The 27388-nt window shown below is 41.8% G+C and overlaps 1 protein-coding gene across 16 annotated transcripts in view; it reads left to right on the forward strand.

The window, feature by feature from the left end:
• Window positions 1-22864: 22864 nt before the first annotated feature.
• The window catches only part of ptprsa (protein tyrosine phosphatase receptor type Sa), a 219882-nt gene continuing 215358 nt past the window's right edge, over window positions 22865-27388 (forward strand). For all 16 annotated transcript variants that reach the window (XM_072438688.1, XM_072438689.1, XM_072438695.1 and 13 more), the window contains exon 1: window positions 22865-22922. The gene's annotated coding sequence lies outside the window, so the exon portion shown is untranslated. The remainder of the gene's footprint in view (window positions 22923-27388) is intronic.

A 27388-nucleotide genomic window follows, 5' to 3' on the forward strand; every position in this document is an offset into this window, starting at 1 on the left:
AGATATTATTAACTGCCATTGTCATTTTTTTTCTACCTGCATTATCTTCTCATTCCTCCCTCTGAGCCAGATGAGAGTTATCTAAAATAATTTGCAGCTAGACTCATTTGACACATTTCTCAATCTAATTACATCCCGGTTTTGCACTTACACCAGACACTGACAGGCCAACCATAACTATTTATTTGTGTTGTTGATCATTATTTCCCATAATTGAGGATCTAAATTTGGCAAGATAAGTGCTCTATGTGCCAGCTGCTATGGCGTCTATTTTTCTAATAGGCAGTATTCATTTGTAATATTTCTTGTCATATTTTTCTTACTTTTAGGTGTCTCTCTTGTCAATTTTTCCACACTTGGAACCTGCTCAAAGATTTCACATTGTTGGAAGAATGTACGTTCATTCACAGTTCCATTTTCTATAAGAGGTTAAGTATATGAAAAATTGCTACATCTTTGCTTTTTTTACACTTTCAACAATGTATAAAATAATTTTATTGATATTGAATATTTCCCCTTGAGTGCTATAGTCAAAGCCATATGCAGCATGTGAATAATGCAACCAAGAGCTCCTGTTTTCTATTGACAGAGACAGGAGTCATGAATTTATATAAGTTTGCACAGCGACACATGATTTGTGCCAGTTTTACAAGTCCGAGGCCAGCAATAATTTTATGGGTTCATCCAAAGTTAGTGAGCTGTAAAATAGACTGTGATAACCCCAACACACATAATGGAGGCCCCTGTGTCTCCACAGAGCTTTGATGGCTTGTGTGTTGTTTATTGCTCCAACTGTTTGTAGATTATAGCAAGTGTATTTGGGGAATTCAAGAGGTTTGTATTGACCATATTTATCGAATTGTGTATTATGACTGCTCCATCCTTGGGTGGGGGGACAATGCAACACGGCCCTGAATAAAGCGGAAGAAAATGGATGTATATTATGACTGTGGAGTTCAGGGAATACAGTGAATTGCAATAAAAATATAAAATGTTCCAAATGAGCAATGATAAAATAAGAAAACTGATAACACTTCCTCAATACATCAATTGAAAATTCACAAAAAAACTATCCAGAGCGTAAAAAATGGCATGTTTACTTCACAGCACCATTTTGTTGTGAACATTTACATCAGAGAGAAAATCAAGAGATTGACTCAACAATCAAACCACTGAAGTCTATGTTTATATCTAAAGGACCAAATTACAAGCAAATAATTGGAAAACCGGTAAATTCCTTTGATAGAAATTATCGAAATTATCCAGGCCTCATCAATCATCAATCCACCAAGATGCTAATAATTTCCCATGATTTAATTGTATCATAATGTGGGGACTAACAGGCACAAACCGTAATTTGTAAATCCTTATTTTGTCCCGGGGGAAAAATGAAATTGCCTCACTTCCATCCCCAACAGCCAACAGTCAGTTGCATTGTCCATCCATTTGAAGAATGAGCTCACACGTTTGTTATTTTATTGATTCTGCGTGGCTTTATAACCCTGATAACCGTCTTTTATAGACCTCAAACCTATAACATGCCCCTCAATGGTCTCCCACCCTTTCTGCATGTAATCTCTTGTTCATTTTTCATTCGCTGTGTGAAACAGGCCTGACAGGTTCACAACCCGGTGGGCCTGTCTCTTGCTCGCTCGCTCGCGCTCTCTCTCTATCAGATCAGCTCAAATACAGTGCTATGATAATGCTGCTTAGCTCCATGGCTCAGGATGAAAGAGTTTTCGACACAGGCATCCAATATCTGGGGAAGAGCCCGAGCAAATCCTCCGCCTTGTCAGATATGTCTCCTACAGTCTCAAAGAAAAGAGCCAAGTTGTTCACTTTGGAGGATTTGCAGCTCAGCTTTGTGTTCGCCAGGGAGATCTCTAGTGATACAGTCCTAAAAGTTGTGATGTGCCAAAAGTAGAAAATGTACAGGTATGTGGAGTAATAAGAGCACATACAGGGTCCCATGTGTTCTCTATGGATCAGTGTGGGGAGTGACAGGCTTGATGTGACAGAGCGGATCCCAGGACGGTAACAAAAATATATGGTATTTATTTTCTATCACACTTTGGTAAAGTTTTATAAAGTTGGTAAGAAGAGGCTGGGGAAGATACTGACAAACTGTAAATGTTTTGTTTGGTAGGAGTCTTTTGCAATTCATGTCAATCCTAGTGCTTTTGGTGCCCGACAGACTAAAGTCTGAACTGTAGCAAGTATTGAAAGCAGGGGGTTTGGGGGTCCTCCTCCAGGAAATTTAGCTATTTGGGGAATATTAATTGGTACAGTCATACATTTCTGTCATTTAGTCATACATTTTGATTGTAAACGTTGTCACTGCAAGCTGAAAATGAGTATAGTATTTACTATAAAAACACTTGTCAGTTGGGGTTAACCCATCTTGTTCATATGTCCACTTGTTCAAGTGGAGCCCCAGCCCTCTGCTGCCCCCCTGTGCTCTCCAGTTCCAGCACTCACTGTCTGTGAGCTGAAGCCTCATACTGGACTGTGGACAGATGTGTTGAAAACAACTGGCATTAGGTTTGTTGCTTCTAATATCGTTCCAAATAAATGTGGAGAGAAAGCGTAACACAGGTATAATTATGTATTTTTGTGCAATTAAATCTAGAGACATCTAGTTCATTAGTCCATTATTAGTTTGTGTTTGTAATTTCATAAACAACATGTGGCAAACCAAAAGCTAAAAGTGTGATCTTTGATTTTGATCTATTCGCTATTAATGACCAGGCACATGTAGCTTTGTCATTCCGGTGGCACACAGGACACAGTATCATGTGGTGCCCCTCTCATCACCAATCACCCTTAGCTTCTGCTTATACAGCCTATGCCACAGGCCTGTGTGCAGTAGGCCTATATCTTTGACAAAGAAATACACAGCCTGTCAAGATTAAAAGGGGCACATGCTCATTATTTTTTGTAGTTCCACCTTTAGCTTTGATTACAGCACATACTCGCTGTGGCATAGGTACAATAAGCGTTTGCAATATTAAAATATTTATTTCCATCCAGTGTTGCATTATGTTTCACCATTTGATGATGTGAGAGAGTGACCACTGCACAAAGCCTTCTCCAGCTCATCCCAAACACTCTCACTGGGGTTCAGAGCTGTTGTAGTTTAGATTCTGCTTCTCGTTAGTTGTTTTCTCTGCTTGATGCCAATAATTTTGACCCTTCACAAACAAACTGACATCTTTTCCGATTTGTCTTTCCACATGGTTGTTTCAGAAATGAGAAGCCACTCACTGCATCAGTTGGATTCAAACACCGTATTGCAGCTGAAAGATCATCACCCATGCAGCGATTATCCAGTAGGAGGCTCGTACCTACTGTATTTGCTTAGTTGAATCCAAGTGGTGGATTTTTTGTTTTTGTTTTGGACAGGCAAAGAGTAGTATCTATCTGGTTGAATTGTCATAAGTTGGACATGTAGAAATTATTCAACGAGCAGACTGTATTATCTTTGATGGTTGTATAATTTAACATGGTTTTGGGCTGTGACTGCCTGTTTGTGTCCCAGATGACATCACTAATATGCATTTTCTTTTTAAGATTATACGCTCAAATGCATGCCAATTCAATAAACAATACAACTCTCTTGACAAAACCTCACACATGCTTTGACTTGAGTTGTGTTAGTTTGAGAAAATTCCCCTTGACACCACAAAAAGTTGCTCACCATTTTATGATTTCAGTTTGAGAAGGTTTCAGTTCTGTTCACAGCCGTGGCACAACTCAGGTCCTCCATTTGATGACTACTCAAACTTTATTTCCCCCCATCTTTGATCTCTTTGACCTTCCAATGCTCTTTACTCTCTCACTGAAGTCTGCTTTAGCCCTGAAAAGCTTTGCCGTGCAGGGAGAAGAGTCAACCACTTCTACTTCAACCTGTGTTTTCTTGACGTGACAAAAACACTTAATGTTGTATAAAAGAGGTGGCCCCAGAATAATGGCCTGTGGCAAGGATGAGATAAAACATGTGGCCTTGCTTTGCAGTCATTGCTCCCCTGAACCAATGAGGTGAGGAGCCGGAGGAGGAGAGAAAACAGGCCTTTTAGAAGGGGATGCTCTTATGCGCTTTGCAGAGTGGTTTAGAGGAGAAAGGGGCAGTTCACTGCTTCGGAGGAACACTTCAGCAGCATACACATATTAGCTAAAAGCAGAATTGACTGTATTTAAGTGGAACTATAGGTCACCATTTTGCCTTTACACTATTAAATCTTTCATTTATTTGAGAGGAACTACTATAAAAAGTAATTATTCAAAGCAAGTAAAGACAAATCAAGCGGTGCAATGTAATCAGGCTAAAAATGACTATTTGCAAACATTCCCGTTGATTGGCTGCATAACAGAATTAATTTGCGTGAGCACTGTGAAGTTGAAGAACTTTGATGAAAGGAGAAGGCGGTGTAGCTGTATGCACTTTACAGGTAGTTACCGACAGTTGGGGGCAACCCTAAATTAAAGCCGCAAGCGGCATCCAACGGCCCTCGCGGGCCGCCGGCCTTCCGACTCTGCTCTCTGCATTTTACAGAGATGGCGCTAACGCAATTGTCTAAGAACTAAGACAGCGACACATTGGACATGTACAATGCTGTGCTTAACCAGTGCAAATGAACACAAATGTCGGTCAAATGTGCAGCTCCAGCGCACAGAGACCGTGACACTTGGAATAAAAATATGGATAACTTTTGATGCTCCGCTTGTGTAGATTATTTTTCCCAAATATGAGCTTGATCGAGCTATTGCCCACAGAGGAGTTCATTAAAGTGTGAAGCATAAATGTGAACATTTCAAGGATTTGGCGTTTTTCCCATTTGTGACAGTATATTTGCAGCTCCACGGCACAGAGACCGTAGCACTTAAAATCAAAATATGGATAACTTTTGATGCCCCATTTGTGTAGATGATTTCCCCAAATATGAGCTTGATCGGGCAATCGGCCTAGGAGGAGTTGGTGAAAGTGTGAAGCGTGAAAATGTGGTCATTTTGGAGATTTCGCTGTTTTCCCATTTCTGACATATATTTGCGGGTCCGCCACACAGAGACCGTAGCACTTAGAATCAAAATATGGATAAGTTTTGATGCCCCGCTTGTGTAGATGATTTTCCCCAAATATGAGCTTGATCGGACAATCGCCCTAGGAGGAGTTTGTTAAAGTGTGAAGTGTAAAAATGTGGTGATTTGAGCGATTCTACGATTTTCCCATAAGGATAACATGGGATGTTTCTGTCAACGCTACGGTTACGCCGTACAAAATATGACTTTGGCTCTCATACTTGTATGATCAGGATGGCAAATTAGAATTTAGTGCAAAATGTCATGTCATTTGGAAAAACTCTATTGTTTATAGGCCACTCTGAAGGCCAAATAGTCAGAATTCTGGGAAACGTTTGCGGCTCCGTCGCACAGAGACCGTAAAAGTTATCCTTAAAATTTGGATAACTTTAGATGCACCACTTGTCTAGAGGACGTACACCGATTTTGAGGTTGGTGGGCAAAACGCACTAGGAGGAGTTCGTTGAAGTGTAAAACATAAAAATGTGGTAATTTGAGAGATTTTGCGGTTTTCCCATAGGGATAACATGGGAGGTTTCTGTCATCGCTACGACTACGCCGTAAAAATTTAGGCATTTTTGTGATTGGCTTTTGTGATCGGGACGGCAAAATAGAATTTTGGGTAAAGTTTAGACAATTTTGGTAAAACTAATTTTTGACCTTCAATGTTAATTTAAAGGTCACTCTGTAGGGGGCGCTATCGCGGCCATTTCAATTTTGTCAGCCTAAACTGGTCCAAACTAGAAAGTTTAACAACTGATTCAAATTTGGTCCTAATCGGACTGGTTTTGATCAAATGGGAGCAATTTTTAGATCTGCAATATTCCAAAATAAGTTGTCCAACTTTGCGGCTGCGCCGCACACAGACCGTTAAAGGTATCTCAAAAAATTGAATAACTTTAGATGCCCCACTTGTCCAGAGGACGTACGCCGATTTTGAAGTCGGTGGGCAAAACGCCCTAGGAGGAGTTCGTCAAAGTTTGACGTGAACAAAATGACTAACACAGCGTATTTTCATTTTCAAAGGAAGATGGCGGCCATAGGGTAAGTCTAGGGGCGTGGCCACAATGATTTTTTTTGTTCGTCCTCACGAGAGGAATGCGTGTCCCGAATTTCGTAGCTTTACGCCAAAGTTGACCTCGGGGCGTCTCCCATAGGCGCAATGTATTTTGACTTTTGTCGGTGGCGCTGTCGCGCCATTTTTTTACGAAAAAAAAAATGGCCCAGAAAAAATAAAATTTTTCGCCGATTCTGAATTTTGGGCAAAGTTTGGTGAGTTTTTGAGCATGTTCAGGGGGTCAAATTAGAGATCAAAGCGCTGAAGAAGAACAAGAAAAATAATAATAATAATAATAATAATAATAATATTTTTAGCAAAAACAATATAGCCGTTTTTACTATAACAACAAATGATACATCGTTTGAAAGCTCTAAGCCTTCCCGATGCCGCCATGGGGTGGAATCATCATTACGAGCGCTTACGCGCTCGTCACTCCCTATTCCGTCGGGATGCCCCGCCCACTCCCCATAGACTTCCATTGATTTGAGCAGATACAAGCATGGCCCATGCCTGCGGCATGGATTCTCGCGTACGGGACGATGCCAGGAGGGTTTTTGGAGGAATGCAGCGCTTCGCGCTGCTGTTGTCAACAATTAGTGAATGGGCTACGCCCATTCACTAATTGTTGACTATTTCTGTCATAGCAGGAGTAAGTATGCATGATCCATGCCTTCGGCATGGGCTAGTTCACTGTACTTGCCAGGGGCGACGGGGTACCAAACATGCGGGCTGCGCCCGCATGTTTGGTCAGACAGTTGCAACGCTGCCTTCGGCAGCGTTGCGGGAGCAATAGGCCCTCCCCCTGCTGGGGCTCGGGCCTAATAATAATAATAATATTTTTAGCAAAAACAATATAGCCGTTTTTACTATAACAACAAATGATACATCGTTTGAAAGCTCTAAGCCTTCCCGATGCCGCCATGGGGTGGAATTATCATTACGAGCGCTTACGCGCTCGTCACTCCCTATTCCGTCGGGATGCCCCGCCCACTCCCCATAGACTTCCATTGATTTGAGCAGATACAAGCATGGCCCATGCCTGCGGCATGGATTCTCGCATACGGGACGATGCCAGGAGGGTTTTTGGAGGAATGCAGCGCTTCGCGCTGCTGTTGTCAACAATTAGTGAATGGGCTACGCCCATTCACTAATTGTTGACTATTTCTGTCATAGCAGGAGTAAGTATGCATGATCCATGCCTTCGGCATGGGCTAGTTCACTGTACTTGCCAGGGGCGACGGGGTACCAAACATGCGGGCTGCGCCCGCATGTTTGGTCAGACAGTTGCAACGCTGCCTTCGGCAGCGTTGCGGGAGCAATAGGCCCTCCCCCTGCTGGGGCTCGGGCCTAATAATATTTTTAGCAAAAACAATATAGCCGTTTCCACTATAACAACAAATTATACATCGTTTGAAAGCTCTAAGCCTTCCCGATGCCGCCATGGGGTGGAATCATCATTACGAGCGCTTACGCGCTTGTCACTCCCTATTCCGTCGGGATGCCCCGCCCACTCCCCATAGACTTCCATTAATTTGAGCAGATACAAGCATGGCCCATGCCTGCGGCATGGATTCTCGCGTACGGGACGATGCCAGGAGGGTTTTTGGAGCAATAGGCCCTCCGCCCTGCTGGGGCTCGGGCCTAAATATAAAAGCCCCTTTCTTCCATTTGTTGAACTCGCTCTCATTTCTGTGTCCTGCTTCTGGTCCACGGCAGGTTGTGGTCGCTGTTCTCCGGTTATTGTCGCGGTCTCAGATCCGGGCCGTGACATATCTTTTCTCCAACCATATTGTGTTTAGGTCTGGGGCAGGCCCATTTATGCTGTCGTCTTGTTCCTCGTCTTGTTTCTTTTGTTCCTGTCTTGTTCCTATCTTGTTCCACCTTTTGAGTCCCAGGTTATGCACAAAAGACTAAAAGTGGAGACATTTATAGAGGTGCAAATTGAAATACATTTATAGAGGTGCAAATTGAAATACATTTATAGAGGTGCACATTGAAATACAATTTAGATGTGCACATTGTGACCAACTGTGATTTGAACAAAAAGAACTGGTACAAAGTAAAGTGTCAACTGAGCTTGACAAATAAAATAAGACATATGCTAAAAAAGTGATTGAACATAATAATAATGGAGCGTGCCTCATTAATATAAACAAACCTGAGTGTCCTTCCTTTTTGTCTAGTTATATTTTGTTTTCCGGGTTAAACCCCATTGGCTTAATATAAACTCCACTTGTCATAAAGTTTTAGAATCTCCAAGGAAGTGGCAAGTGGCATTAATACGTAAACGCTAATAAATAATGAGGTTCAACATTTGTGGATCAGAAATTTGGATATTTCTATAAAAAAAACCACAGAATCTCCAATAGAGTAACATAGGCCCTGCCCTCCATCTAAAATGATGGCATAATCAGATTGTTTAGAGTCACCTTTATCCTTTTTGTGTCCTCTTGGTTAAAATTTCAGAAGGAATTGTGATTTTTGAACCTGGTGTAACTCTTGATCAGACCTGGAAATATTATTGTATACACCAGATTAAGATCTGGTGGTATTGGAAATCCACATTTTTTTCTCAGGTGGCAATAGGTGCGACGCATTACCTTCCACAAAAAGAGCGGCTCTTCCAGCGAGCCGGCTGATCTGCATGTAGAGCAGTGGTTGTGCTGAAGTTTCCTGTCACTCTGAGGATGTTCTTCTCTAACAACAAGTGTGTCTTCGGCTCCAAGTGTGCCATCGCTAACCAGCCTCTGTTACCTAGCAACCGTTATCATTTGCATGTGTGTGACGTCTTGAGGTCATTTGCATTATTTATAGGGCCGTCTTGTTTTGACTTGCATAGAAATCAGAATGCCCACTGCTTCTATATGTTTCAATGACACATGCAAAGCGCCCGATGTTGAATTTGAATATTGTTGTTTAACCGTCAATTCAAATAGGCAGGTTCAGGACAGCACAATGACTTACTACAGAGTGGTTAGTGCTCTTGCATCCCAGGTAAATGGCTGTGGGTTTAAATGTCGGGTTGGTGCTCAAACAGGTTCTCTGAGTGTTTGCACATCCCCCATAAGTCAATGTGGGTTCTTCTCTCCAGGCAATAATACTGCGTTCCAATTGTCCTGGAAGGTCAGAACACGGTCAGAACACGGACCTTGAAGAGAGGTTTTGTCCGAGTCTCTGTGTTCCAGATGTCAAATCGGAAACACACTGAGCAGTGGATCACAGTTTTTTGTAAATTAATGACTCAAAACAAGTAATACGAAAAAAGGAAAGTGCTCCAATCCGGACAGTGTTATTACATTTACATTTATAAGGCAATATCTGAGAGGGAATTGTTGCTTTTCTCGATATTACCTCCGTGTTGATGTTAGCAACATTAGCATCACAGAGCATCTAAAACTGCAGAGGCTCAACGGCAGCACATGAACAGGTTCAAAGGGAGAAACAAAATCCATATTTGACCAGTTGGACGTTAAACTTTGTTCAAATGCAGGGCACAGCAATGTTGGATTGTCTAACTGAGATACACTCGGGGTTCTGAAATGTTTCCCCGAGTTACCAAGAAGGAATTCCCAGATGTGAGAATGTTGTGTTGTGTGTGAATTTACAAGTTGGAGCTCAGAAAATCCAACCTCCGAGGACAACTGGAATGCAGCTTAACGCTTCCTTCAATCATCAAAAACAAGTGTGAGTTGGTTAGTATTAAATGCCACACAGCAACGTATTAAGCAAACAATGTTGTACATAAATACAACAGAAAAACAGAAAACAAAGCCCAAAAGGAGAAGGCAGAACACCTACCCCACCCCTTTAATATAATATTCTTATACTCTTCCAAAAACTACTTAATTTATTTTCACACTAACAAATTTGTTTGTATTTGGTTTTACAGTTTTTGTAGTCTAGTCAGTGGTTTGGTCAGATGATTATTTCAATTGTACATTGATACTTTTTAATCCTTTATTGCTTTTTTTCGCACATTCCCTAAGTTATTTGATTGCACATTCCCAAAGCTTTTTTTTTTATTGCACTGCACATCAGCATATCAACCAAAAAAAAGGTTGAAATATGGTGACTGAAGGCTTTTCAATCACAAATAAAATGTATTATTGATATTAACGTTTTAATTTAATAATGCCTCTTGCTTAAATGTAAAAATGTATTTCTGTTGGGGCTTTGAGTGTGTATTGTCCAGATAAAACTATCATTATCAAAATACGGCTGCAATGATTTTTTCCCATCGTCAACTTGACACAATTAGTCTATAAGTGTTGCAGACATACATTGCTCTTATGTGTTCCGGTATCACACTGAAAAAGCCGATCCTAACGTCATTCTAAGTAGCTATGGGTAACATTAGCTCTACGCGGCCTTTATGTTGAGTGTATGACACGCCCGCGCCCGTCAAACTGCGCCTAACTCAAAGTGTCCCAGAGCATTTGTTGTAGCGCTCATGATTAATGATTGTTGACACAAACACAAACGCTGGGAAGCACAGAGCGACCGAGACAGATGAAGACAGATAGAGGCAGAGGGAGAAGCTCAAGTTAAATAGCCCCATATCAACATTGCAGACGCCGCGGATAATAGGCCTTTGCTGCCACTTCTTTTCCACCGCAACCACATCCCTTAAGAGAACATTTTGTACGGGACCAAAAGTGCCGGAAACATCACTTGAAATAAAGATTGGGTTTAAAAGTACTCATTACTGCCAGCGTCCTAATTGTTTTCTCTTTATAGTGTTATTTGCAACCGGGTTTATTGATTATTTTTGCGCTATTTAGAAAGAAAAAGTGAAGAATTGACTGTCGCTCATGTTTGTAACAGTGAAAAGAATTTCTGGAGTTCATTGAGCCAGCCAGAGTAAAGTAAATTGGGGCTCCCCTTTGTGAGCGCGCTGGTATCTTGTCAAATGCTGAAGTCAAAGTTCACCCCAAATCAGCTCCTCCGGGAATGTCTTTCACCTGCCTCAACAACAACGGAGCAGCTGAATCTTTCCCGGATTATTTAGAAAGCGTCCAGTGCGGTTCGTACTACTACTTCTTTATTTGCAGCATTTTGACCAAATCAAGTCGCCATAATTCACCGTGAGCCTCTTGGTGAGCAGTATATTAGAGGTTTGTGTTGGTGTTTTGGTTTATGTATGTATGGCCTGCCAAATATTTCCTGCAGTTCAGTCCAAAGCATTATTGTGCCTTGAAATATCTATTCTTAATAAGTTTTGTTTATTTTATTTGATGGAGACAGCGCATTTGATTTAAAAGTATTTGTCATAAACAGGTTACCACAACAAAACGGTGAAATGTGTTTCATTTCCCCGTAAAATAATCCAAACACATTTCATTGCATGTGTTTAATCTTTTTCATATTGTTTACAAGAATAGTTTATTCAGTGATAGAACCTAATTTAACTAAAATATACTGTTTTTTAGCTAAAATAACTTGCGACCCTGAGCTTATACCTTGTGACCACCACTGCAGACCACTGTATTCAGACACATGCATGCAAATACACCAGACATAGGAGGCAAGGTCAAGTGGAGTGTCTTGCTCAAGGGCAACAGTTGCAGTAAAGACTCCACTGAGCCACTTTTGTCCTTACAGTATGTATAAACCCAAAATAATATTTTTTGGACTATAAGTCAAGAGTATAAGTCGCACCAGCCAAAAAATGCACAATAGAGAACAGTTCTTCAGATAACTATAGCATAAAGAACATGCTAACAAGTTTACCAAAGCATCAGTATTACCCCAAAACACTAAATCCATTGAATTCTTCTTCCTCTGTGTCACTTCTAAACAACTCCGCAAACTCCGGTGGTAGAGGAAGTGCAGATTCTTCTTCTGCGTCGCTTAAAACCTAGAGCGCCCTAGAGCGCCCTCATGTGTGATGCATTTGTCATTGTGAGAATAACAAATAATATCACAAATAAGTTGCCGCCAAAACTATGAAAAAAAGTGTGACTTATTATTCGGAAAATACGGTATGTACACTGGATATTTCTATACAGTTGCATCTTTTTCAACTTCTGGCCTTAAAAACTGTTAATTTTACTGAATATTTTACAGCAGACTGGATGAAAACGGATTAACAAGATTAAAAAAAAACAGAAAAAACTGTTTTATATTCTTCAGGGTGACTAGCTAAAAGAGTGACATGGTTGTATTACGTAAAATGTATTTGTGAACATCTGTCAAAAGGGCGTGAAACGATATACATTTACCCATGTCAGACATTATACAGTAAAAGAGGAGAAAGGGCCACAAGTTAAAGACATATTCATGAGTGTGTGGCAGCCGCATACTGAGCGCCGCCAGTGTCACAGTTTATCAGCGGGTTATCCAGAGTGCTCCTCCCATCACAGATCTCCCCCTGATTCTGCGAGACGCCACCTCCTCGCGCCTCTGCTCTGACCTTTCATGTCCCAAAGTGAATTATTATGTGTTGTAATGTATTCCATCCGACAACTGCCGCCGCAACCGCGCTCCCACCAAATTTCCATTAACTTTTAATTACCTCACCTGCTAAGGGGGATCCATTTAATTTTCGATGTCCCCGAATTTCATCTGTTCATAAATCCCTTGAATAATGGCCCGCCCCCTCTCATTAGTAAACATCAGAGTTGGAATTACAGTATACAGGTGGAATGCTGAACGAAAGGGGGCCAGTGTTTCACAGAATGGAGATAAAGCAAGTTGGAAGTTTGGCATAAATAATGTAAAATGTAATCAAACCCTAAATGGAACCTGTTCGGCGTGTTTTATACAGTAGGTTGAAACTGAAAACAACCTCTTTTGACTTTTCACAGGTTCTATTGAACATCATCTCCCAAATAATGAGCACTAATTCAGATTTTAAGTCTACATTTTGAGACAGAATGCATATTTTGACTATTTAATTGAACGAAACACGAGTTTAGTTCGAGCCAATCTTAGCCACAAACTAGGCAAGGCAAGGAAAGTTTATTTGTAGAGGACTAATACGCAAAGTTATTCAAAGTGCCGTGGAACAAAGAGGATGCATAGAGAGTCCATCAAAGGTTTCAGAAGACTTTAAAAATAAAACTGCTTGAGCAACTGTCACAATTTACTCAACCTTACTCCGTCTCAATCTTTTACTCATCTCGCTTAAGTCATCACTAAAATATTTTCCAACTCGTTAAATACAACCCGAGCTCAGTGTGTTTTGCGAAGCAGTGTGAAAGTGCTGCGGAAGCTCCAATGTGTCTGATCTGTTGAGTTTCACACCTAATCGCGCCGTCTCCCCCAGGCTGATGTTCTGCTTGTGACACTGGAGTATTATTGTTGGAGCTGGCGCACCTCACCAAGGTTAAGTCAGATCGGATCATGCACCGGTGTTAGAGAGAGAGAGGGAGAGAGAGGAAGAGAGAACATGAGAGAGGGAGCGAGAGAGATGGCCAGGGCTGAGGAGACAGAGGCTGAGACAGAGAGGATTGAGGTGGTGGAGAAAGCTGAAGAGAGAGAAAGAGGGAGAACGTTGAAGAGAGAGAACGGATGACAGCGATGGAGAGTTGTAAGTGTGTGGGGTGGAGGAGGCTGAGGAGAGGCGAGCAGGAAAGAGAGACGTGTGAAAAGAGGGTATGGAGAGGGCTGAGGAGAGAGGGGCTAAGAGAGAGAGGATTGAGGTGGTAGAGAAAGAGGGAGAACGTTGAAGAGAAAGTGAGAGAAAGAAAGAACTGAAGGATTGAGAATTGAAGTGTGAGGGTGGAGGAGGCTGAGGAGAGAGGTACTAAGAGAGAGGATTGAGGTGGTAGAGAAAGAGGGAGAACGTTGAAGAGAGAGGGAGAGAAAGAAAGAACTGAAGAGAGGGATTGAGAATTGAAGTGTGAGGGTGGAGGAGGCTGAGGGACTAAGAGAGAGGATTGAGGTGGTAGAGAAAGAGGGAGATCGTTGAAGAGAGAGGGAGAGAAAGAAAGAACGTGAGATACAGAGTAGTGAAGTGTGAGGGGTGGAGGAGGCAGAGAAGAAAAGAGAGGAGCAGAAAAGTGAGGGATGTGAAAAGGGGTTGAGAGGGCTGAGGAGAGAGGGAGGGAAAGAAATAAAAAGAGATTAAGAGAGAGAAAATTGAATAGAGACGGTGAGACGTTCTAGAGATGAAGAGAGAGAACTGAAGAAAGAGGGATGGAAATGAGAAAATGAGAGCGGGAGCGAAAGAGATGAAGGGATCGAGAGGGCTGAGGAGACAGAGACAAGGAGAGACAAGATCGAGGTGGTTGAGAAAGAGGGAGAACGTTGAAGAGAGAGGGAGAGAAAGAACGGAAGAGAGAGCAAGATGAAGAAAGAAAGGAGAAGCATTTGATGAACAGAAAGAGCTGACGAGAGCGAGGTGGAGGGAGCGAGAGAGCCGATGAGAGGGAGAAAAGGGAGACGGAGATGACGAGTGAGAGAATGACCCTCTCAGGTGAAGGCTGGTGTTAATGGACTGATGAGCCGGAGTCTGCTCACTGACTCACCGCTGTTGCATGAAGTACACACAGTACTCAGGCTGTGTACTCAGGCTGTGTACTCAGGCTGTGCTCTCCGTGTTAAACTGGGTCAGGGATGCACTTTCAGAGATGCGAAAAATAACTTTAAAGACTCATCCAAACCGACTGTTTAACAAAAACACACATAGCTTTTTACATAGGTCTACAGTACAGTAACTACCGTATTTTCCGGACTATAAGGCGCACCTATTTTCATAGTTTGGCCAGGGTGCGACTTCTATGTGATATTATTTGTTATTTTCACACTGCCGACCGCATTTCACATGTTGATTAGTTTCACATGGCAACAACAAGAGGGCGCTGTAGGCTCTAAGCGACGCAGAAGAAGAGTCTGCACTTCCTCTACCTCCGGAGTTCGCGGAGTTGTTTTAAAGTGACACAGAGGAAGAAGAATTCAATGGATTTAGTGATTTGGGGTAATACTGATGCTTTGGTAAACTTGTTAGCATGTTCTTTTTGCTATAGTTATCTGAATAACTGTTAATGTGTTACGTTAACATACCAGACACTTACCACAGTTCTGTCTGTGCCTCATGTAGCTGAAGGTGTTAGCGTTAGCATACGTACACCTATTCACCATGTTCTCTGATCTGTTATTATTTTAAATTGCATTTCAAGATGAAATGTCTGTTCTTGGTCTTGGATTTCAATAAATTTCCCCCAAAAATGCGACTTGTATACGTTTCTTTCTTCTCTATTATGTATTTTTGGCTGGTGCGACTTATACTCTGAAAAATACGTTGAAAAAAACAAGCAATATTTACAACAGTATTAGAAAGTACACAGCAGATAGAACCGCAGTGACTTGAATCATGCATAATTCTCCTGATAGACCCGACAACATACAGCAGTGGGAGTAAATTGCTCATTCACACCGCATTTCCATCCAAAAACAAAAAAGCCCTCAGATGCTATTTTAACCACTTTATTACGTAAACACCCACTATCTGAAATCACAGAGTTTATATCGACGTAGAGCTTCCGCTTGTCCTGACTTCGCCAACCCAGTGTCCTGTCAGGCTGTTGCTATAGATGTATCCTCACACGGAACTGTGCGAGAAGAGGAACTAAATGAGCAGGAGAAGCTGGCACAGCCCACAGGTGAAGAACGAGCCGGTCGGGTTGTGCGGCGACGACGACGACGGGTAGAGCAGCGAAAGCGTCTCTCCGCCTGTGACAGCACCAAAGTTGTGTCGTATCGTCGCGCGCCCACTCATCCCTTCAATACTTAGGTTTAATGAGGCAAGTGGCACCCGATGCTTTCCCCAGTATACGGCAGCGGCATTAGCGCCTTACCTAGCGCAGCCATTACCAGATGTATTGCCCAGTGCGAGCGTCACTGCTATTTCTGTTGTCACGACTTGTTCTCTTCACGATGTCATGTTTCCTCGCTCTCTCTCTAGCTCCGTGGACTAAAGTTAGAGTTGCTCATGCCACCACGTGTGCCATTTAACTTGGATTTCTGTCAAAAAGGTATGATACATGTAGTTCACAAACTTTAAAGGGGATAAAATGGACATTTTTGAGCTTTTACGCATGGTGGTTTGAGTAATTTTGTATTGTCTTGCATTTGAGGCTTGAGTGTTCAGAAAATACATGTGTTTTTTTACATATCCCTATCTCCACCCACTGTATTTACTTGTGATTATTCAAAAGATTCAGACTGTGGTCAAAAAATGTCATTAAGTCAGTTCTCAACTATAAAAACCAAAATGTAAAATCTGCAGCTTGCTACATTCAATTAAATTCAATATACTTTATTTATCCCCAAAGGAATTCAGAAGACCCGCAGAGCAGCAATATAAGAACAACAATCACATAAAAAAACAATAAAAAGCTACATTAGACACTGCCGTAATGCGGACGCAGTGTCTAATGTCACTTTGTTTGTTTTTTAAATTGGTGAAATGCCACTATGAAGAGGCGAGAGCATCAGTGCTACCATTTCTATTCATTAGCCGTTTGAGGAATATTGCAGTTTACAGTGAAGTAGATATTTAATGATAGTCTATGTATAGTTTAATATTAAATGGCTGAAACAAATTTGATTTATTTCTTGTTTGCAGGCTACTATATCTGCAGCTATACCTTTAAACTTGCGTGAATACAATACTTTGATTATTGTCATTGGAAACCAATACGTTTGTCCTATTTCTAATCACAAAATATAATGCTCTATGTATAAATTCTTCATTATTGCACCACCTATACCACCTTGCAGTTGGAAAATTAAAAAATATTGAGGTTGGGGCAGTTGTGTTTATTGTTCATAAACATTTCAAACACATACTTCCTTACCGTGACCGAGCTCGCCTTTTTCACAGATCTGACTGATGTTTAATGCCATAATCAATAATCCAAGCAAAGCGATCGCATGGAGACAAGCAGGTGGCAGACCTTACACCATAAAAGTTACACAGTGGGCCTTTAAACAAAAGCATTTTAAAAGCCCATGTACCAGATGACCAGTGCTTTCCAGTCCATTCCGCTTTGATCCCATAATGCTTTTCATGTCAAATATGAAACATAAACGCAACAGTGCAAGTCCGTACCGTGCAGAAAGCAGTCTGTGTGTGACGGTCGTGGTACGAGTGATCCACAGTGACCGAGAAGTAATGCGAGTGCGTCTTCTCCTTGAAACGGCTCATTCACCGCAATGAAGCGAAAATTCTGCCCTGTCCCACTGAAAACAGGTGACTGACCCGCCCTGACCGGTCTGTGCAGCTGAGCAGAGCCAGAGGGAGAGGAGAGCACTCAGAGTGGCTCATTTATGTAAATAATTGTTCCATTTCTTCATCGCTTCATCCTGCACAAACCAAAGAAAGACGGTCACAGTCTTCGAATGACACTAAATGTAATTCTGCTTATTTAAACTGTGTAACTGTTATTTCAGGCTAAGGCCGCAGTTATTTTATTACTTGGTTTACGGATTTTTAAATGAAATATATTGCACAGGCGGACGGAATATAAATATAAATATATGTTTTCTTCCAGGTTTGCCCAAAACGCACCACGGGAGGAGACGCGGCGCGCAGGTGAGTGTAACAGTAGATTTAGCGTGTTTTAGACAGACAGAACTGACGGCTCTTGTCTTTTGACTTAATACCGCTATTTACATTTAATTTAACGCTATTTTGCTTTGTCGGCGGTACTTTAATTAAAAAAAAAATGATATTGTATAAATCAATAATCTAAGTGCGGCGGATCCGTAAACCAAGTAATAAAATAACTAAGGCCTAATATGTGATTATACAGTTCTGATTTTTGTTGTTTCATGTTATCATATGTTCATGTATCATCTTTGGAGGCTGTGGGGGCCGGGTAAATGTTTTATCTCCCAAGGGGGGCGCACCAGAAAAATCTTTGAGAAGCTCTGGACTAGATGAATGTGAGTTGGTTAAACATTGACCTTAAGTAACTTCTCTCCTCTTCCTGTCTCCTGTCATTCTGCCAGCATTTTGATCACTATAAATTAACAAATCAATATAAAAATGCAATATGGCCCGAGGTTATTAAAAGGCTGAACTTAAAAAGTGTTTTTCTTTCAGGCTGCTCTTTAATATTCTGTCTCACTCTTGGCTTCTCTTAAGGATCGCTTCTTCTCTCCAAAACCTCCTGTTTACATCGCTGGGCCCTCGTCAAACAAGAACACAGAACTGATGAGCACGGTGGAAAAATAAACTCTGAAACGTCCAAAACCTTTAAGTGAACTTACCATCACTTTAATGATTATACAGAAAACATCTCATTTCCTTTAAGACAGGTTTTCTCTCTGAAGCTTATGTCTTGGTCTGGCATTCAGCAACAAAAGACTGTTCAATAAGTCTGACCATTTCGAGTCGAGATAAGCAATATTTAGCACTTTTTAAAAAATCACAATTACATTCCACAATTAATCAATAATAGTAATTAGGATTGAATGTGATTTTAATAGTTGAGGCAAAACTTTAATTGTGTTTATCCTTTACTAACCATTTGAAAATATGAATAATTAGATTTCAGTTGAACCCACTGAGGATGGCCTTATGCTGGCTTGAAATATCCTTGCTTTTTTCAATACCACTGTTTAATCAACAACATAAATATGACTTACAATCCACATTGCACCGGATTTACTGGAGAAGACACCAGAGATTGCTTCTCTTTGACAGCCTTTGTACTAAAGCTCACACTATGTTTACACTATGTAGTTATAGATGAGGTGTCAGTGCTGCTGTATGTGGAAAGCCAAAGGTTCTGATGGCACAGGTGTGGTCTCCATGGTGACGCTACTTTGTGTGCTGCTATTTTGCATCTATTTCCAACTGTAGATGATATCACTGCAGGCGTGGGTTTGTGCACTTTACTATTACAATACAACGTGATACAAAATCTGATCAATGCCATTTAGTTTATTTTTGTTTGTTTTATTTCAGCTGCTGTACCGAGCCACTGGTGACCAAAAGGCAATTTTTTGTGCCAGTCTTTAAAACCAACAAAGATCACCAACGTGAGCATAACTTAACACAAAACAGAACAGTAATGTAATGTTTCATGACAGTTGCTATCCACTAACCTAAACGGTCATCTGTTTGACCCGGGTTTGATCTGTACGGAAATACACACAAACAAACTACTCCTACATTTGTAATTCTATTTACATAATTGTGTTACCAGTCTTATGTTTAAGAACTATGCATTTGAAATGTTCTGCTCCATTAAAGTAAGCAGATATTTGGTGGTCGAGTAGTTAGAGCCTAAGATGATAAACCGCAGCAACATGAGTTTCATTCCATCGCTGGTGTGTCATTCTTTTTATTTTTTATCTCCTCAAATAGACTTGAATAAACAACAGATAAGGCAACATGTGAATGTGGATCAGTGAAAAGAGGCCACGTCAGTGTCGTCCTGGTGGAGGCTGCGGGGCAGGGTACTCTGTGGAGGTCAGCGGGGTTCCCTGCATGGTGGCACTACCTGCTTAGAGAAAGATAAGTTATGCTGTACTGTGGATGACTCAAAGCAAAGTACCCTCCACCAAAAACATTATATAGTGCTAGTTTGGGATGATGGGTAAATAGTAGATGGAGAATCGTGACCAGTTGTTTGCTCTTACTGTCAGATAGCAGGCCTCACTTAGACCCATCACCTGAGGACTTCAGAGGACTGCAACGCCAAAGTTCAGGACGTCTTCAGACATTTTCTTTTAAAGGGCCGTAACAACTGAACTCGCCTCGCTCTGCTCTAAAACAGCAGACAGACACAGAGAAACAAAGAAATCTAAACCACGTTCTAAATGTAGAGTGTCTAGTCCAATGATCAATGTGCCCAAGAGCAGATGAGACTCCAAACTTGCCTTACATCCACCGCTAAGTGTGACGGATTTCATCTTGACTATTGCTAAAATAACAAACAAAACAAAAATACCCGCCTAAATCCAAATTGATTCATCTTTTACTCAAAATCTCATTTGAATACAGTGACTTGTCTTTATTTTGCTGTTTTGAAAATGCCATTTGGTGAGACTAAACAAAACTGAACAGTATTCAAAAGCTTATATATCTTGTCTAACCTTGTATCATTATTATTTCATTATGGGACCTCTATGACTCCTGTTCTGAGACTTGATTTTCCCATTGTGTTGGAGTAAAATAGAATTGTAGCTCTGTTCCCTTGAGTACATTTCTCTCCGGTGCATTATCTTTATCCCTAAATGAAGTCTGCGCTTTTTAGGCGTCTAATGTCAGCTAACACTTCTGAAACGGCCAATCAATGGGCGGCCTTGTCTGACTTTCCCTGCGAGCGGCTGGCCCTTGATTGCAGGTGCTTGGTACAAGGGGACAGAAGCCTACTCCTCGGCTAATTAAAGCACAGTCCTGCGCTGTGATTGGACCATTCACCCCACACACAGCGGCACACATTAAGAGAAGAAGAGAAAAGAGGTCAGCGAACAAAGCCAGGTTCAACAACGAGACGAAACGCGGTGATTGATAGAGAGGACGAGGTGATGGGAAAAAGAGATAGGATGCAGCTGGAAATAAAAGAGCCCCTCAGATGACATAGAAGAAAAAAGTATGTAATCATGGCTACAAATTACCTTTCATTTGGTCTGAGTATTGTCTTCCTGTAAATTTACCACATATTATCCACAAATTAACCACTTATGTAATAGCCGGAGATTTTGAACTTGGGGGACCCATTGCAATATTACAATAAACTATACTCCGGACTCACTTACCAAATACACTCAGCCTTTGTTCGGTGTTTCCGGCATTGAAATGTGCGTCGCATTTGCACTGTGCCGCTTCCACAGGTCTGGTCACTAGGGGGCCCCGTCAATTAGCACTGTAAACACATGGGAGAGATTGACTCCTGTCAATCAATGTCCTAATGGAAGACATGGATCCAAATGGCACTCAATGGAGTAATGGAATTGGACTTTTGTTTTGGTTTTAGATGTTTATCAATTGCAGTATTTGTATAGTATAGTATAGTGCTCTGCAGTTTGAATCCTGCATAATCACTATTAGTAGAGTAGTCTGATCACCTGACTCACAGGGTGATAGTTCAGTTCCATCTCACAAAGGTGAATACTATTGCAGAGTCCTTGGAAAAGACTCTTAACAAACCTCTGCCTCAGTGTCTACGTACATTGGTTTATGAATGTTTGTGTGAATGTGTGAGTGTGATAAAGTCCTTTGCAGGTAAATAAACGTGTTACTAAATGTAAGTTCCCAGCAGCAGCATTTCAGTGTCTTTGTTCTCCTCTTGTCTAAACTTGTGGAGCCTCCCAATAATTATACTGGTTTCCCTTAAATCGCTGTAATGACAGCCTCTGTCTGCACTCTGTTTCATTCATTATTCACCACGTGCTGTTTAAATTATAACTATTGTGCTTTTTTGCCACCAAATGTTGCCTATAAAAGGACACACTAATATGGATCCAAATTCCTATATAAACACAAAACTATAGCTTTAAGTTTAGTTTTGCAAATGCCTTTGTCTGAACAACATTCACAAATCTCATCTGAAAATCATGTGATCAATAATGTGTAGGATCAAAAATAAAAGGTTAATGGACATGAATGAAAACCTGAATCATATCTTGGATGGAGCTGACGATAAAATGCACAATTGTTTTCACATATATAAATTAGAATATCCATGACCATATTTTACATCACTGCTGTGGGATAATATAAATAGATAACGCTCTTGGATGTCATAACAAGTGCATAATCAAAGTGAAAACCTGGTCCTGGTGCATCTTCAAGAAGCTGTATATACTGTATGTATTATACTGTGTGTGCAACGTGTGAGAATGTGTGAAAAGTTCAGCAGCACATTCCATATCGCTTCATCTTTTCAGCAGTGCATCTTTATAAGTAATTGTGAGACGTGGCACGCCTTTATCTTTAAGACTGACTCGGGAGGGAGGACGCTGAGGCGCAGTGCACGGCGCGCATTGGTGCGTTTTATCCCAGCCTGGCCGCCCTTCTCCCGGGCTCTGGCGCACGGACGACGCCAGTGGACAACACCTTGAGAGTAGGTGGAAGAAAAGGAAAAAAATTCAAACACAATAACTAAAAATACACCCATTATGTATTGTACTTTGACGACGTGAAGGGAGATTTTGTCTGCATACAACCATAAGTGCATTTTTTAATCTGTTTTATCTGTATAGCAGCCTAAAGTATTGAAATAAAACGCGTTTTTTTAATAATTAAGTGAAAATGCAAGCTACTTTTTACGGGATAATTAATCGTATTGCAAAATGACATTGATGGAGATGGTCAGATGGAGATATTTGTGAGTTGAGTGCCGTTTGGAGAGAGTGAGGGAGAGAAAGAGGGAGCCGGACGCATGACATCATTCTCTCAGCTTCCCCTGCCGCGGACACACGCACAGCCACGCACAGCCACGCACACACGCACGCACGCAGGCACGCACACGCTTCTCTCTCCGATCGAGCGCGGTGGTGGTGGTGGCTGCTCCTGCTGCTGCTGCTGATGCTGAGGGAGCTGAGTGAGGTCCTCCTCCTCTGAGCTGTGCCAGACGCGTCCCGAGCAAACCTGCGCTCCTCGGCTGGATTTTAAAAATTACACCGAAACAATCACAAGAGACGCGCGAGAGACGCTGCGATTTCACGCGCATCATCACCGGACTTGCACCCAGGACGCAGACGTTTACCGCGCGGATTATTGCTTGTTTTAACCATGAAGACGTGAAGGGTTTCAACAACAACAAAAATACAAAAAAAAAGCATTAAATCAAAAGCTGGAGAAAGAACGATCAACTCGTCAACGGTAAGCGCATTCCGCCACTTTTTTTCCACTTTTACCTGTGAAATGTAACGGTTTTCTGCACGCGCGTTCGTAAATGGGCTGCCGCGCGCCTTGGAATTGTGCAAAGAATCTCATCCAAACGGCACCGCGGGGCTCTTGCTATAATGAAACGTGCTTTGTGATCCGGGACTCGGTGGGAGACGCGACAACGCAGCTTCCACAGCCGCTCATTCCCACAGTATAACGCGGATTCCCGTCGTCCCCACGCGCAGGTGCATTCTCCATTTCCCTCCCGTTGAGAATCCCCTAAATGAAGCATGCCTCGTCTCCCTCTTTTCCCCGGGCCGCCTTTTGGAGCGGAGTGGTGGATGCTGCGCGTGGGGCGGAGGTGTGTTCAGAAGTGGGCTCGTCATTGTAAGTGCACCTCCGCGCGTCAGGGTGTTTGACAAAGCAAAAAGTGCAAGAGCATATAAAAAAGCGTTTGTCTTAAAGAAACGGACATCCCCGCGTGTGTCGTTATTGATCAGAATCAGACCCGTGCGCTGCAGCCCCGCACACCAACGTCTGAGATCACTGAGAGATGCGCGAGTTCTCAGACCCCCAGGTTTGGGTGCGTGTGTCGCTGCCTCCACGCCATCCTCTGGACCTCTGGAGTGTTTTTTGGAGTTTGCGGATCAAGCGGCGTATCAGTTTATTTCACGGTGCGCCGCTCCATCCCAATCTCCCTGACTCTTGGTTTAAAAAGAATACGTTTTCATCCTCACAGAATGCTAATTTCCTTCAAATTGGCTGTAACAAAGAAGACGCCATGCACCGGCAAATGGGCAAATTTAATTTTAAAGACTTGTTGCCTCATTTTGTTGTAACCCTAATACATTTGCTGTTTGGAAGCAATTGCGTTTCAGTTATAGGTTATGTGTGTTTGAATGAATCGTGTTGTGCGTTTCTTCTCTCTCATCTTTCCCGTTTCTACCCCACTGTGTGCCGCTCGGCACATAAAAGCGAGTGAGAAAGAGAGAACAATATCTCACCCTCGCCCCGGTTGTTAAAAGAAAATGGCTTTATTCATTTTTCTCTGTACCCGTGGTAACTTAGTTATAGATTTTATGGTGTCTGCAAATGGCTTACAGGCTCACGCTGCAGTGTAATGTAATCAAATTTATGATGTTGCTGTGTATTACAATTCCCTGTCATGGACCATCACGTGAGAAATTTGGATTGACCCCCCCTTTCTCACAATAATACCACATCCCCATGTTCAGTCAGCCCACTACCCAATTGTTAGGCAAGATTATATCCAAAATGTAATACAATTCAAAGCATCATGGATATTTCCCCTCTACATTACTATTCATCAATCCAAAGTTGCTTTTTGAGGACGGCTACGGAAAAACGATGTTCCGGATCAGTTTGCTGCTTTTGCTCGCTTTTGTCCACAGTCCAGATCATTTTATATTAATAGAAAGTGAATATTTGACTTAAAACTAAATTCCTCACATTCAGAGCTGTAGTTTACTCTTACATTCAGTTTGGATCGAATTTACGAACAAAAGTTGCAGTTTTGAACAGTTTAGAGACTGTTTAACATCGATTACAGGCAAACAGGCTGTGCCCGTCCTGTGATAATGCGCACTTCCCCTCGCTCGCTACCCCGCACAGGCGAAAATCACTCACTCCCTGTTTAATGCTGTCTTCTCTCCAGACATGCAGAAGGACGGCCATTATTGGAGTCTTTCCCTCAAACCTAATGGGCTGGACACGTTTTATGAAGCGTTCCTACCGCACGCTGCATTGTTCACAGCACGATCAAGTACCCGTGTTGGACATGTTCACAGGCCTGTTTAAATAGCCCTATTTATATCCTGCAGGGCAATTAAAGCAGAAAAACATGGGGGGGGGGGAAAGTGCACTATAGAACCAACAATCCAAATGAAACTGAATAGCGTCTATGCTCTAAGTGTGACATATAACAGTTTGCACATCGCTTTAGCACATCAGATTTAGTGTAGGCTGGTACTTTTCAGCAACACTTACTGAAATAGACTTTTTTGTATAATGTGTGTGTGTTTGCAGTTACTGTATTTTGCCATAATGACTTCCCACTTTTCTGATGCTTTTTTGCACTCATTTGAAGCATCTTATTCAATTTATCTGGGCTTGGTAATAGATTTTCACCTTTATTTATGTTGTATGTAATTATAATGTAATCTCTGAAGTCGATAATCTGCTCTGACATTTGGTTTTATGTCAGATGCCTTTCCTTTCCTTACTGTGCTCCACTTTTATAAATGCTTGGAAGCAACTGTAGAGACATTATACATTCAAACTTTTCATATTTGAGTATCAGACCAGGCGAGTGATTGATTTACCGGGAATTCTATGAGCGCAGACGGAAAAGAAAGTGACATTTTTGCACAAATTGTAATAATAATGGAGCTTGTAAGGCCCAAAGTCACTGGGATAGGCTCCAGTCACCCGCGACCCCAAAAGGGAACAAGCGGTAGAAAATGGATGGATGGATGGATGGATGGAGCTTGTTGCCCTTCCGATGCCCGGCTTGGGACCAGCACAAACTGACCTGTCCATCATGCCTGGATTTCAAGAAGAAAACACAGCAGAGCATGTTCCCCTTTCCACACTGTCCATTCCAACTCAAAATTAATCCACGCACGTCGCAGTATGTATGAGATGGGTGATTGGATGACAAGCTCAAGTTGAGTTTTTCCTCCCCCTGCAGCTCTACCTCTTCATCACCTGTCAGCAGCCCGGCCGGCACAAACAAATGCACGCACGTGAGTCAGGCCGTTCCTCAACACAAATTACAAATGCACATATACTTTTAATATATTAACCGGTAAACCGTCCGATGCGGCAGTGAGACCGCGAGTGAGCCGAGTGTGTGTGTGTGTGTGTCAAGACGGATGGATGCTGCTTGTAAAAAAACAATCAAAAACAAACAAAAAGAACCTTAGAAGATAAAATAAAATATAACAATGGAAGTGGAAGCCAAATGGTAAAAAGTACTGCTAAAGTAGAGCATATTTTATGGGCTCAGGCAGAACGACATAGCAGCGTCCTATGAAGATGTCTTTGCTAAGCCTGGAATGTTCCACAGTGTGACAATGTCTTTATCTCCATGGAGACAGGCAGGTGATGACAGCAGGCAAAGTTGGAGATCACATCTGTGGAGAGATGAGCCTGCTCACAGTAAGAATATTTGTCTGTCCAGGATTGTTTTAAGCAACAATAACGCCTGTGATCGGAGCAGTTTACTGACATACGATGGAACATTCCAGGCAAAGAAAGCACCATTGAAAGTTGTCTATTGCACCTTAAAAACAACTTCATTTCAGCATCAGCTGCATGTAAAAAGTGTGCTGTAATTCTTGAAAATGCTGATTTGTTCTTTTTAATGGTCATTTTGAATTGGAACTTATACTGTAGATTCTTAAATTGTTTGTCTTGGATGGAGCTAATCAGAATCACAATCAGAACAAACAAAATTCACAGACTAGGAACTTACAATAGGAACAAAAAGGACTAAAAGTAAGATGTATCAAGTCAAATAAGGCTTGCATGAAAGAAAAAAGTGTTCATGAGTACAACGACAGAGGGAAAGAAACTGTTGTTATGGCGAGAGGTTCTGGTTCGGATGGACCGTAGCCTCCTGCCTGAGGGGAGTGGCTCTTATAGTCCATGTCCAGCCTGTCCGTCCCAGAGCCCTGGAGACGTACATGTCCTGCAGGGATGGGAGTCTGCAGCCGATCACCTTCTCAGCAGAGTGCACAATGCGCTGTAGTCTCTGTTTATCCTCAGTTGAAAAAAGAATATTAATACTAAAACATCAAATGGTATACAGAAAATTAGCAGAAAACGTGTGCGTGCATAAGTCTGAAAACCAAAGTCCAATCATTAACATGCAAAAGATGGTTGAGTTAATCCTTCTGTCATGCCATTTTTTTTAATACTACGCAGTTCACCCAGAGCATATTGTACTGTTCATCTTGTCAAGAACCATATGGTCTTCAAATCCTTATGCAAATGTGTTCTGGAATGTTCCAGCGTAAATGTCCTTGTACGTCACTTCAGAAAGACTATCCATACATGCTCTTTGAGGGATTCTTGACTGCCAGAATGAGGGCACAAAATCCAGTATTCAGTGAGTTTTTATATGAACATTCTGACCTGGTTTGAGGCGACGGCTGACACTTTAATGGCTTTGACATGTACATTATTCCTTTAGTACATGGGAAGCTGTAACCAAGAAGCTTCATTGTAGCTTGAGTTGTTAGGTATGCAACTAAAAGCCTCTTTTTGTGTTTGTATGTCAAAGATGTTGAGCATCAACTGTAAATATTGTTCTCTGATAAATGAGTTGTTATGTACATTACTGTAGAGTAGAACGTGCCAATGAAGCGATTCTATCCCACAATGGCAAAGATATCAGTGTTTCCTATTCACAGAGGAGACTTTGGTGCCACCCCATA

The sequence above is a fragment of the Eucyclogobius newberryi genome, unplaced genomic scaffold (assembly GCF_026437365.1).
Source record: "Eucyclogobius newberryi isolate DKJ021-1_F unplaced genomic scaffold, fEucNew1.0.hap1 SCAF_9, whole genome shotgun sequence".
NCBI classification, from domain to species: Eukaryota; Metazoa; Chordata; class Actinopteri; order Gobiiformes; family Gobiidae; genus Eucyclogobius; species Eucyclogobius newberryi.